The sequence below is a fragment of the Gorilla gorilla genome, chromosome 10 (genome assembly GCF_029281585.2).
Source record: "Gorilla gorilla gorilla isolate KB3781 chromosome 10, NHGRI_mGorGor1-v2.1_pri, whole genome shotgun sequence".
Classification (NCBI taxonomy): Eukaryota; Metazoa; Chordata; class Mammalia; order Primates; family Hominidae; genus Gorilla; species Gorilla gorilla.
The window spans coordinates 19,527,318-19,540,300 of NC_073234.2; the positions used below are offsets into that span (position 1 = coordinate 19,527,318).

The 12,983-nt window shown below is 39.9% G+C and overlaps 1 long non-coding RNA gene across 1 annotated transcript; it reads left to right on the forward strand.

The window, feature by feature from the left end:
* Positions 1-256: 256 nt before the first annotated feature.
* Positions 257-11,567, forward strand: LOC129525814 (uncharacterized). The gene is made up of 2 exons (XR_008670298.1): positions 257-393; positions 11,069-11,567. It is a non-coding gene; the product is annotated as an uncharacterized lncRNA (long non-coding RNA).
* Positions 11,568-12,983: the final 1,416 nt, after the last annotated feature.

Consider the following 12,983-nt stretch of genomic DNA (forward strand, 5'->3'; position numbering starts at 1 on the left):
CACATAGACAACTCTGATAGCTGTCTTCAAACCCTTGAAAAGCTGTCAAATGAGAAAGGGAGTGAATTAGTTTTGTGTTGTTCCAGAGGGCTGAACTAAGACAAGTGGACAGAGGCTGAAGGGAGACTGATTTCAGCTCTATTTCTAACAATGCCCACTGTCCACAGACAGGCTGAGCTGCTTTGTGAGGGAGTAACATCTCCATGACAGCAAGGTTCAAACAGAGATAAGACAATCACCTGGGTCAGGAACTTGTAGAGAGGATTCCTACATGGAGTGGGAGACTGAAATAATAACCTCAAAGATGCCTTCCAATCAGAAGATTTGGTGATTCTTTCTGAGTTATCAAACTGCCTTCCTTTGACCTTGCTCACATGAAGAAATCCAAGTCAGGTAAGGAGCAAAGAAGTCAATGACATTAATTTCACTGCTAGAGTAAGCACTGTAGCTCAGAACTAGAACACACGTCTGTGTACTTGGCATTGGCTCATATCTAGGTAGTTTTTTACAGTCAGCAAAGCACTTTGCAGATAGACCTTATAGTTTAATTCTTGTAACAGCTTTGGGAAGTAGATATTGACATCATCCCACTATTAAAGGTGAGAAAATTGAGGCCCAAAGTGCTGGAGTGACAAAACCCAGCCATCCACCTCTCGTTCCTTGCCACTTCCCAGGATGCAATGCTGCTGTTCTCTGTGTGAGTTCCTAGTGCACTCTTTGATGGGCACTCTTTGATGGGCTGTGAAGGTTCTTTGTCCTTTACACTCTGTGTATTTGGTGTCTCTTCGGCTACACTTTTAAACACTTTAGGGCAAGGGTTTAAGGGCGTGTTATTTTTCTTTTGCATCCCATCCTCCCACCGCCCAGTGATCTTTCTGAAATGCACATCCGATCACGCCAGCCCTCCGTTTTGAATTCCTCTTAGGCTTCTTTTTGCTTGGCACAGAGATGCCAACCCATTTGAGAGGGACTGCAGATCCAAGAGTGGTGCACATTTCAGAATCTTGGGAAGAAGTGAAGTACGATTTATAGCATATATAAGCAATACAATAATTATTTGAAAAGAAAAATCAAAGCAATTTGTTCATGAATACGTTTGTTTTGCTTACCAGAGCTATATATAGGCAATAATATAATTCTCGACACTTTTAGGAGAGCACATTATTTTGAGGGTGCATGAGACTTTCATTTTCATCAAAGAAGCCATGAATTTTGTTGTTGTTTGTGGAACCACAATCTCAAAAGTGAAAACATGCCATCACTCATATCTCAGATTTCCATATATGTACGGGCTTGTGTCTGGACTCTCTTTCGTCTTCTGTTAGTTTGTGGCTTCTGTGCCACAGTCATGCCATCTAATTATCATGGCTTTATAAAATGTTTTGCTCCCTAGTCGGACAGCTGCCTCCACTTCTTTTCCTCCAAAATTGTTTTTGAACCTTTGTTCTGTTAATTTTAATATGAGCATTTCCAGTTCCATAAAAAAAGTATTTTGATTTTGATTGTAATTGCACTTGATTAATATATTAAAATTGAAGGACAGCTGACAACCTAATGATATTGAGTCTCCCATCCATTTATTTGGATGTGGCAGGACCTCTTGGTTGCCTACTCATCAGTACTAGCCCACTCCACTTCCTTTCTTATCTACAGAGAATGCTTCCCATATTAGAGACTGAAAATATGAGAGATTTTCCTATCCTTCCATAGGCATGGCCTCATGACTCAATCCTGGGGGACATGAGATAAAGGTTTATGGCAAAAGTTTGATAAAAAAAAATAGATGTGTAAAGAGATACTTCTTTTACTTCCTCTGGAATAGTCATGTGAAGAGGTCTTTACACATAGACTCTAACTATGACATCAATCCTGAAACTGGGAGAGGACAAACCTGAGATAAAAGCCTTGTTGGAGATGCTTCAGCAGAAAGATGGAAAGATCCTGAGTGTTTGATGACATCCTTGAGTTGCAGGATTAAGCAACCCTGAACCTGCCCATGCTGGGCTTCATGTAATGTGAAGTAATAAATATTACTTCAAGGCACTTCCTGTTGGATGTATGTTACTTGCATGTAAAAACACCTTAATTAATATACCATGTCTTGTTCTATTTCCTTCAATAAAATTTTATTATTTTCTTCACAGGCATCTTACACATTTTTGCGAATATGACATTTTTGAAGATTACATTTCTAATTGTCTATTACTGGTGATTAAGTAGGCTATTGATTTGTTTGTTGGTCTTATATCCAGCTTAGTGATCACTCATTAATTCTAATAGTTTATAAAGTGTCCTACAGACTATTATATCATCTGAAAATAACAACAGCTTTCTTTCTGCTTTTAAATTCTTATATTACGTATTTTTCTTGCCTTATTACATTAACTTATACTTCAGATACAATATTGAAAAGGAGTAGATATGGTAAGCAGCTGTTTCCTCCTGACTCTGATAGGAATAATTATCAAGTTTCAGCTTTCAGGACCTTTCCATAGCACAACTCTAGGGGGCACCATTCATAGTACTTTGACATTATGAGTGGTTTTGTAATATATTTTTATAAATAGTCTCTGTTAAAGTGTTTATGTATCAGTTAGGATTAGGCTTGGTTGCAGGCAACATAAAAAGACTGAATAGCAGTAGATTATACAAGACGGAAACTTGTTTTTCATGCCCAAGATATCCAGAGGTATTCAGTTCAGGACACAATTAGTGTGCTGCAGTCTCAGAGATCCAGAATCCTATTACCATGTTGATCCACCATCCTAATCGTTTCCCACCTTCAGGTGGGAAAACATAAACTTTCCTCGAAAGATAAAGAAAGCACATTCAATTTATAATTTATCAAATTATGATTTTAAAAAACTCAATAAAGTAGGACTAGAAGGTGTGGCCAAGATTGCTAATTTCATCCCAGTATCTATTCTTCCTGTATCCTTGCAAAAGAAACCTTAATCTTTTATTCTGAATTTTCAAATTTATTTGCATAAATTTTTCCATTTTCTCTTATGGTTTGTTTAATCTCTATTCTAATGTGTTTTGTTTCTGTTCCCTTTTTTGTTCTTAATATTTTATTTATTTGTGTCCTTTTCCTTGATTTGCCTCACTAGAAATTTTTCTTTCATGCAAAAACTCAAATTTTAACTATATTAACTTTTTGTAATTTTTTCTTAATTTATTGATTTTTACTTTACCTTTATTATTTCCTTTTTTCTACCCTTTGTGGCACCTTCTGGTTTGTTTGTTTATTTTCTCCCTTCTTGAATTGACTGCAAACTCATTTACTTTTTATCTTTCTTTTATTTTACAGATAAATTTTAGGTTCTAATCACATCTTTTAATACTACCTTACTGCATCACACATTTTATGTGATTATTTTATTTTCACTTCGTTTAGAATATTTTCAACTTTCATTATTATTTCCTGTTGAATCTAAAAGTTAACTAGAAAGATATTTTTAAATTTCCAAACATGCAGTTTTTTTATTTTTTTTTAACTTCTTTAAAAAAAAACTCTCAGCCAGGCACTGTGGCACATGCCTGTAATCCCAGCTACTTGGGAGGCTGAGGCACAAGAATCACTTGAACCCAGGAGGCAGAGATTGCAGTGAACTGTAATCCTACCTGGGCGACAGAGTGAGACTGTCTCAAAACAAAAACAGAAACAAAAAAACACCTCTCCTCTTTGCTTGCAGATGTCTAATTTAATTGCATATTGATACAAATATGCATAATATAAATTCTTTGAAAATTGCTAAAGTCTTCACAATATGGCCAATTTTGTAAATTTTCTAAGAAGAAAAATTTATAATTTTTATTGGACACAGAGTTCTATATAAAACAGATAAATTTATAGATATTTTCTTCGAATATTCTTACAGAGTTTTTTTGTTAGATTTCTCATTTGCTGTTAGAAGAATATTAAAAATCTACTATGTGTATAAAATGATCTGTTTTGGCCTTTTATATAACTTAAAACTATGTTGTTAGGTGCATGCAAGGTCATGATTGCTACATCATCTTGGAGAATGATTCATTTTATTATTGTATAGTATCTATCTTTTTCTCTATTTGTTCTTTTTGCCACAAATTTTATCTTGTCATATATTAATCTTGCTGCTCAACATTCATTTGGAATTTACATGATCTTTTTTTTCTCACCCTTCAATTTCAAACCTTCAAACTGATATTGTTTTGTGTGTCTTTCTTCTCAATTGCATATTGTTGGGTCTTTCTCTTTCATTCATTTTCATAATCTCTGCTTTTAGTGGTTGGCTTTAATCCACTGGCAAGTATTGTGAGTTATTACAGTCATTCCTTGGTATCCACAGGGGATTGGTTCCAGGACTCCCTGTGGGTGCCAGAATCCACAGATGCTCAAGTTCCTTATATAAAATGGCATAGTGTTTGCATGTAATCCATGCACATCCTCCTGTATACTTTAAACCATCTCCAGATTACTCATAATGCCTAATACAATGTAAATGCTATGTAAAGATTTACTATACTGTATGTTTTAAATTTGTGTTATTTTTATTGCTGTATTCTTATTTTTAACTAAAAAAAAATGTTTAATCTCACGTTGGTTGAATCCAAAGATGTGGAAGCTGTGGCTATGGAGGACTGACTACATTATCTTCTTTTATATTTTCTGTTTATTATGTTTTTCTTTGCTACTTTTTTCTCCCTGTTTTCCTCTGCGCTTTTGGAGTGATAAAGTTTTTATAATTACTTTTTTCTCTGCCTGGATTGAAATCTATATTGTGCACTTCTACTCATTAAATGATTATCCCTATCTTAGGGCCAGGCATGGTGGCTCACGCCTGTAATCCCAGCACTTTGGGAGGCCAAGGCAGGCAGATCATGAGGTCAGGAGATCGAGACCACGGTGAAACCCCGTCTCTACTAAAATACAAAAAATTAGCTGGGTGTGGTGGCGGGCACCTGTAGTCCCAGCTACTCGGGAGGCTGAGGCAGGAGAATGGTGTGAACCCGGGAGGTGGAGCTTGCAGTGAGCTGAGATTGCGCCACTGCACTCCAGCCTGGGTGACAGAGCGAGACTCCACCTCAAAAAAAAAAAAAAAAAAAAAAAGATTATCCCTATCTTTAAATATTTAACAGTTATACACTTATTTGTATGAACAAATCTAAACTTTTTTGGTCATGTTATTCTCTTCTTGGTGGTCATACATATTCTGTATCTGTTAAAGTCTTCCCTCCTCTGTTTTATTACTATTTTCTTTAATTTTAACTTCACGCCTCATTCCTTTTTTTTTTTTTTTTAATGGAGTCTGGCTCTGTCACCCAGGCTGGAGTGCAGTGGCACAATCTCAGCTCACTGCAGCCTCCGCCTCCTGGGTTTAGGCAATTCTCTGCCTCAGCCTCCCGAGTAGCTGGGATTACAGGTGCCCGCCACCAAGCCTGCCTAATTTTTGTATTTTTAGTAGAGACGGGGTTTCACCATCTTGACCAGGCTGGTCTTGAACTCCTGACCTCGTGATCCACCCGCCTCGGCCTCCCAAAGTGCTAGGATTACAGGTGAGAGCCACCGCACCTGGCCCATCCCTCATTGCTGAATGAGAATTAGCTAGATAGAAATTTCCCTCAGCACTTTGTAGGTATGGCTTCATTATCTTCTGGGGTTCAATTACCTTCTTGGTTTCTATTCTATTACACCTTAAATTTTTCATAGAAAAATGTAAGATGTAACTTCAGTCTAAGTGTTAATCTTTTTTAAGTAATCTATTTTTCCCCACTGGCAGCTTTTCCTTTTATTAATGATGCTCTGCAGTTTCATTGTGATGTGGACCTGCATCAAAGTGCAATTTTGATCTGACTTCTCATATTTTTCTCTAACTCTGGAAAATTCTAAGCTACAATCTTTTCAAATAATGACTTCTCTCTTATTTCTTCCAGTCTCTTTTCCTTTCTCTGGTACTCAAATTAGAGATGTGTTGGAGTCTCTCAGTCTATCCTCCAGGGCTCATAACTATTCTGCTCTTTTGAATTTTATATTTCTTTGTTTCTTTGTACTAGATCTGGGTGAATTTGTCAGTACTCTCAATTTACCAATTATCACTTAAACTGTGCCTAGTCTAGAGTTTATCCTAAATATTGGCTTTCTTATTTCCAGAATATATTTTTAATTTCAAAAATTTTCAGTTGATTGCTTTCCCTGTCTACATGTGGTGGTTTGCCCCAAATTTGCCCCATCCCTTCATACATGCCCCTTTGCAATGTGACTTTGACGCTCTGACTATCAATAAGTGGGGTATGTCTCTGCAGCCTCAAATCTGGTCTTGTCTATGTGACTTGTTTTGAGCAGTGGCCATTGGCAAATATATAATTCAACAGAGGCTTGAGAAGTTCTTGTGCATTGGAGTTTGCCCTTTTTTGGCTGCAGGAAACCCTGCTATCACCATGGAAGCAAGCCTAGGTTAGCCTCCTAAAGAATCACAAAAAGAAAGACCCTAGCTGTCTGAATGATCTGAGCTAAGTCCCCAGACATGCAAGTGTGGCCATCCTAGACCACTGAGCTCCAGCCAAGCCAGCTTGCATCAGAAGAACTGTCCAGAAAACTCACAGAATCATAAGAAATAATGCAGGTTGGTTTTTTAAGTGACTAAGTTTGGGGGTGGTTTGTGATGCAGCTGAAGGTAATTGATATACTGTGTTGTTCCATTTCTCCCTGTTTTGTTTCCCAATATTTGTTCACTTTTAAGGCATCTAATTCCTTTTCCATGTCTTTAGTCACCTTAAGTGTTACTGTTCAAGTCTCACTGTTTAATTTACCATTTAAGTCCTTGACATACTGTTTCATAAAATTATTTTCAACTGGAGTGAACTATTGACTTTCTTGACTGTTTTTCTTAGCGCTTATTTTCTACATATATTTTGGAAAGTCTGCAGGCTTATTTTGAATAGAAGGCATTTTGTTTTGTTTCACTTGTTTTGCTTTTTCTTGTACCCAGTTGAGAAGTTTTGCAGATGCTTTCACCCAGCACGCTGTACTCTTGGTCCACAGCTGAGTCTCAAGATAGTTTTCTGGGGCTCCTGCCCCACAGTGATATTGAGAATATTACAGAGCTGGCTTTGAATCAGCTGGCTTCATATCAGCTTTAAATTTCTAATCAGTTCCTGTTTAGAAGGCCGGGTCTTGGATCGCTGTAGTTCCACAGCTTCTGAGAACGCCTGGCTTTCAGCAGTTAGCCTGGTTCTATCGTTTCTTGAGTAGACACTTAGTTTCTATTATCCTATCCAAGCCACACTCCTTCCCATCGCTGCCTGGTTTGGGGTCCAGAGCCCTGCAAGCCCACGGCTTTATCCCCCCTCATGCTTGCAGTGATCCATAAAGATGCTTTCTTCTTGGTTTCAAGTTTGGGTATTTTTATTATTATTATTATTATTATTATTTTAGACAGAGTATCACTCTGTCACCCAGGCTTGAGGGCAGTGGCGTGATCTCAGCTCACTGCAACCTCTGCTGCCCAGGTTCAAGCGATTCTTCTGCCTCAGACTCCCGAGTAGCTGAGACTACAGGCACCCGCCACCACGTCCAGCTAATTTTTGTATTTTTAGTAGAGATGGGGTTTCACCGTGTTATCCAGAATGGTCTTGATCTCCTGACCTTGTGATCTGCCCACCTTGGCCTCCCAAAGTGCTGGGATTGCAGGCGTGAGCCACTGCGCCCTGCTAAGTTTTGTATTTTTAGTAGAGACAGGGTTTCACCATACTGGTCAGGCTGGTCTTGAACTCCTGACTTCATGATCCACCCACCTTGGCCTCCCAAAGTGCTGGGACTGTAGGCGTGAACCACCGCGCCCGGCCATGTTTGGGTATATTTTATTAGGTTTGTTTTTTCCTTGTCTATACTTTGTCTTTCATGGTCTTTTACTTAGAACACAGGGAATGTGAAGAAGTGTGAAATTAAGGGGAGCCCGTTTGACCGGAGGTCCATTTCATATAATTTTATCTAAAAATTAAATATAAACTTAAGCTGGCATGCAAGATCTTTCACAATTCAGATCCGCTTCCCACTCCCACTGCTAGGCACCCCGCACTTCACTCACACCAAATTGCCTCCTGTTTCCTGAACACAGCACGTGCTTTTATTCTTTGGGGCACGTTCATATCCAGAACAGCCCTCCTGCCACACCTTTCATCTTCAAGACCTTCATGAAAACTCATTTCAACTGGGAAGTTGGTTCCAGATCTCACAGATTAAGTTACTTCTTCCTTCTCTGTGCAGCTGGTATTGTTACATACCTTTATGTAGTGCTTTCCGTATTCCTCTATATTCTATTTCTATATACTACTTAATGTCATCGAATTGTGAATTTTAGTACTTATAATCTCCTCCAGCTAGGCTGAGAGCTTCCTGAAGACAGACACTGTCTTTTCCATATTCATATTCTTGGAAGTTAGCAAAGGGCCTGGCACAAAGTATGCACTCAGTACACACGTACTGAGTAAATGAATGAATGATTCATATGATGTGCAAGATAAAGTAAGCATATAGTACATGTGGTTTACTGCCATATTGTTATGTCCATAACAATTGCTGTTTATCTAAGTGTCTGCTTTGGGCAACATGAATGTGCTGTATTTATCCACTGCACTTAGAAATAAAGAGAAGGCAGCGGACAAATTTTTATCCTGAAGTTTGCCTTATATAACTACCGTTAAGCTAACTCCATGCGGAAGACAATTGACATACTCCAATACACCTTTTGTAAAAGTGTGGTTTTTACAACTCTTAAGGCAACATGAGACAAACAGTCTCATTTCCTTCCTCAATTTCATTGCATTCTTCAAAAAAGAGTGGAGGAGGATGTTAGCACGAGTTGTTTTCTTTTTTTTTTTTTTTGAGACGGGAGTCTCGCTCTGCCGCCCAGGCTGGAGTGCAGTGGCGCCATCTCGGCTCACTGCAAGCTCCGCCTCCCGGGTTCACACCATTCTCCTGCCTCAGCCTCCCGAGTAGCTGGGACTACAGGCGCCCGCCACCACGCCCGGCTAATTTTTTTGTATTTTTAGTAGAGACGGGGTTTCACTGTGTTAGGCAGGATGGTCTCGAACTCCTGACCTCGTGATCCGCCTGCCTCGGCCTCCCAAAGTGCTGGGATTACAGGCGTGAGCCACCACACCCGGTCCATTATCTTTCGAGCAAAGTAAAAATACGATGGAAAAAGCTCTAATACGTGTAAATGCTTTACAGTTATAACAACTCAGTTCTATCTTTCTATCAATTATAATTCTATCTCAGGAGAAGGGTTACATTTTTTGTTCCTTTTTTTACAAAGAGGATATAATTTTGGTACCAAATGGCCTGCTGTGTGAGCAAAAATATTTGTCTAATTGTCCAACTTTTCTGGAATCCTTCAGGATACTATTTCTTCCTCAGAAACAGAATGAAGGCTCTGTGACATGGAAGAAACAAAAAGGTTTTCATTCTGGTGGGAGTTACTTGTGCTTTCATTTCCTCCAGCTCGATTGCATGGCTACGGCAAAAACAGAAATTCAACTGAGTAGAATTTCTGTTCTAAAAACATCTAAAATTCATCTCAAATCTGTATCTTTTCTGGGGAGAGAAACTAAATCCATTCTAACAACTCATTAAACAAACAAACAAATACCCTAAAACCACAGTCTTCTGGCGCCTGTCTACACCCACTCCTCCCCAGACCCCTTCCCCCATCTCCTTCCTCACTAGCCCAGTCCCACCTGGTCCAGGGATCAACGTGGTGGGGCTCACTCTCTCCCACACAGGGAATGTGTTGGATAAAAGTTATATGTGGAAAACGTGGGTAAGAGAACTAGAAAATGAATATGAAGTTATCACTGTGTTTAACTTCCAACTTTGCTCTCTGATTCCAATAGTTGTCACAGTTTTCTGAAAACCTGAAATGTAACGTATGTGACGTTGCTTCTCCCTAGTGATTCAGCAAACAAAAGCCTGAAATTCTTCTCCAAATCGCCATTTTCCCCCACATTCCTAATTCAAGCTCAAAGCTTTATTTAATTTAACCACGTTTAACACATAATTTTTAGTTATGTGCTCTGATTGATGCGGTATTTCTTATGGATACAGACTTTGAATCCATTGTATGACCTCGAAAAGAATTTAGAGTTTAGACAATTTAGAATTTGGAACCAATTTCAGTGTCTCCAGAAAAGATCCAAAGTTGATAGCTTGCCGCTTCTCCCCGTATGGTGAGCCATCTCACTGTGCTCAAGAGACTGCTACATCCTGGAGAAGGGGATAACACAGAGGGACACAGAGATTTTTTATTTACAGAAATAGTATCTGGAAGTGCCCTTTGGTTTACTATCTTGATCTTTTATGTTAAGCAACTACGAATGTTTGAAAGGGAGAACAAAAAAATCGCCACTAAGAGAAGGAAATATTACCTGAAGAAGGCCGGGTGCAGTGGCTCACGCCTGTAATCCCAGCACTTTGGGAGGCCGAGACAGGCAGATCATGAGGTCAGGAGATTGAGACCGTCCTGGCTAACACGGTGAAACCCCGTCTCTACTAAAAATACAAAAAAAAAAAAAAAAAAAAAAAAATTAGCCGGGCGTGGTGGCAGGTAGCTGTAGTCCCAGCTACTCGGAGGCTGAGGCCGGGGAATGGCGTGAACCCGGGAGGCTGAGCTTGCAGTGAGCCGAGATCGCGCCACTGCACTCCAGCCTGGGCGACAGGGTGAGACTCCGTCTCAAAAAAAAAAAAAAAAAAAAAAAGAAATATTATCTGAAGAAAATGTTATCAATGACAACTCCTAGACACTAATTGTGGTACATTGCATTTCATTTCATTTCCAGTCACACTATGAGCATCTACGATGAGCTAGGTACTGTACCAAATTCTAGACCACCTTTGTTCAATAGAAATAGACGCCAGCCACCTATGTAACTTTAAAGTTTCTAGTGGACACATGAAAGCCATTAAAGAGAAATGGGCGAAATTAAATATATGTATCATTTCGACATGTAATCAACACAAAAATGAATGAGATGTTTTATTTTTTTAATACTGCATCTTCAAAATCTGTTGTGTGTTTTTCACTCACAGCGCAGCTTAACTTGGACTCACCACCTATCAAGTGCTTGACGGCCACGTGTGCAGTGGTTCCTACGTGGAGCAGCATAGATCCAGAGATGCAAATATTAATGAGGACAGTGCTAGTAACAGAGTTGCTGAGCAATCTATGTCCCCTTGTAAGAACCAGTGCCCCAGGGGAAGAAACAGAACTCCACAAGGTAGCAGTGTGGGTGTAGTACCCGCATGTGTCCATGTTATGGGAATGTAGATGGGGAGTGACCACCGCCAACAGAAGTGTGGCCATCTTGCCCGAGATGCCTGAGGACCTCCTATTTTTAGATGCTGCTGCCCAAGGCCTGTATTTCATGCTATGGCTTTTGTCATTTGAATTATCAGTAGCTGTCTTGGAGCTATTACGCTTCACTGGGCCCTGGAGGATATTGTCTTATACAGTCCACTGGGTTTTGGATATGCAGTCTGTGCCTTTCATTGCCTTCCTGGAAAATAATAACTAAACTCTTCCTCACCAGGCTTTTTGTCTTTTTTAACTTTCTCTTTGTCTAGTTTATTTTGGTATCTCTGTTACTATCATTTCTTCAATGTTTTTTTCCTGCTTATCTAACTCTTTTAGCTTGTTCAAGTTAAAAAAAAAAAAAAAAGGCTGGGCGCGGTGGCTCACGCCTGTAATCCCAGCACTTTGGGAGGCCGAGGCGGGCAGATCGCAAGGTCAGGAGATTGAGACCATCCTGGCTAACATGGTGAAACCCCGTCTCTACTAAAAATACAAAAAATTAGCTGGGCGTGGTGGCGGGTGCCTGTAGTCCCAGCTACTCGGGAGGCTGAGGCAGGAGAACGGCATGAACCCGGGAGGCAGAGCTTGCAGTGAGCCGAGACTGCACCACTGTACTCCAGCCTGGGCAACAGAGTGAGACTCCGTGTAAAAAAAAAAAAAAAAAAAAGACCTTTGCCTGGGGCCTGGGGCCTGTTGAGGCATCTATGGGCATAGCTTATGCACACTGGTGACAAGAAATGTTAAACACAGAGCTAAAATATATTAAGTATTTAAAATTACTGTATGTATATAATAAGTAAATCCTAAGATAATGATGTTGACGCAAGGGTGGGCAGAATTTGTGAGGGCAAAGCTTAAGAGTGGGAGAGTAAAGATGTGCAGGTCCCAGTCCCTTATGTCTTGCTGCAGGAACAGAAAGAGAGGCCGTCATCAGAGGTACAGGATGCTCATCTTTCCATCTTGTCAGGACCATTTTGATCTCAAGGACAATTTGATATGCAGAATGCAAAAAGAATATAACTAAGATATTTTTGACAGCAGCAGAAAATGTCTTATGAACAAACCACTGAACGTCCATTTTCAGATATTATCAAGTAGTAAATCCCTCATCCTTTCCCCTTCCTTGACCCTGTTCTACTAGGTGGGAGTCAGCACAGGGTGGAGGGTGTCCTTGACATCTATACTAGGGCCACCGTACAAATAACCCCAACAACAAAATGACTACTCCAGTCTACATATGGTATATCCCCCTTCCCACCACAGGTTAAATCCATACCACGTCTCCAGTAAGGATTGTGGCTTAACTTTTGACCTGGAGCCCACACAACTTTCACACATTATAGTTCTCTCAAGTTTAAGAAGACAACTGATATAGTTTGGCTGTGTCCCCACTCAAATCTTATCCTGAATTGCAGTTTAGTTCCCACAATCCCTATGTGTCATGGGAAGGACCTAGTAAGAGGTAATTGAATCATGGGGGTGGGTTTTTCCCATGCTGTTCTTGCGAAAGTGAATAAGTCTCACAAGATCTGATGGTCTTATAAGGGGCAGTTCCCCTGCACGTGCTCTCTTGCCTGCTGCCATGTAAGACGTGCCTTTGCTCCTCCTTCACCTTCTGCCAGGATTGTAAGGCCTCCCCACCCATGTGGAACT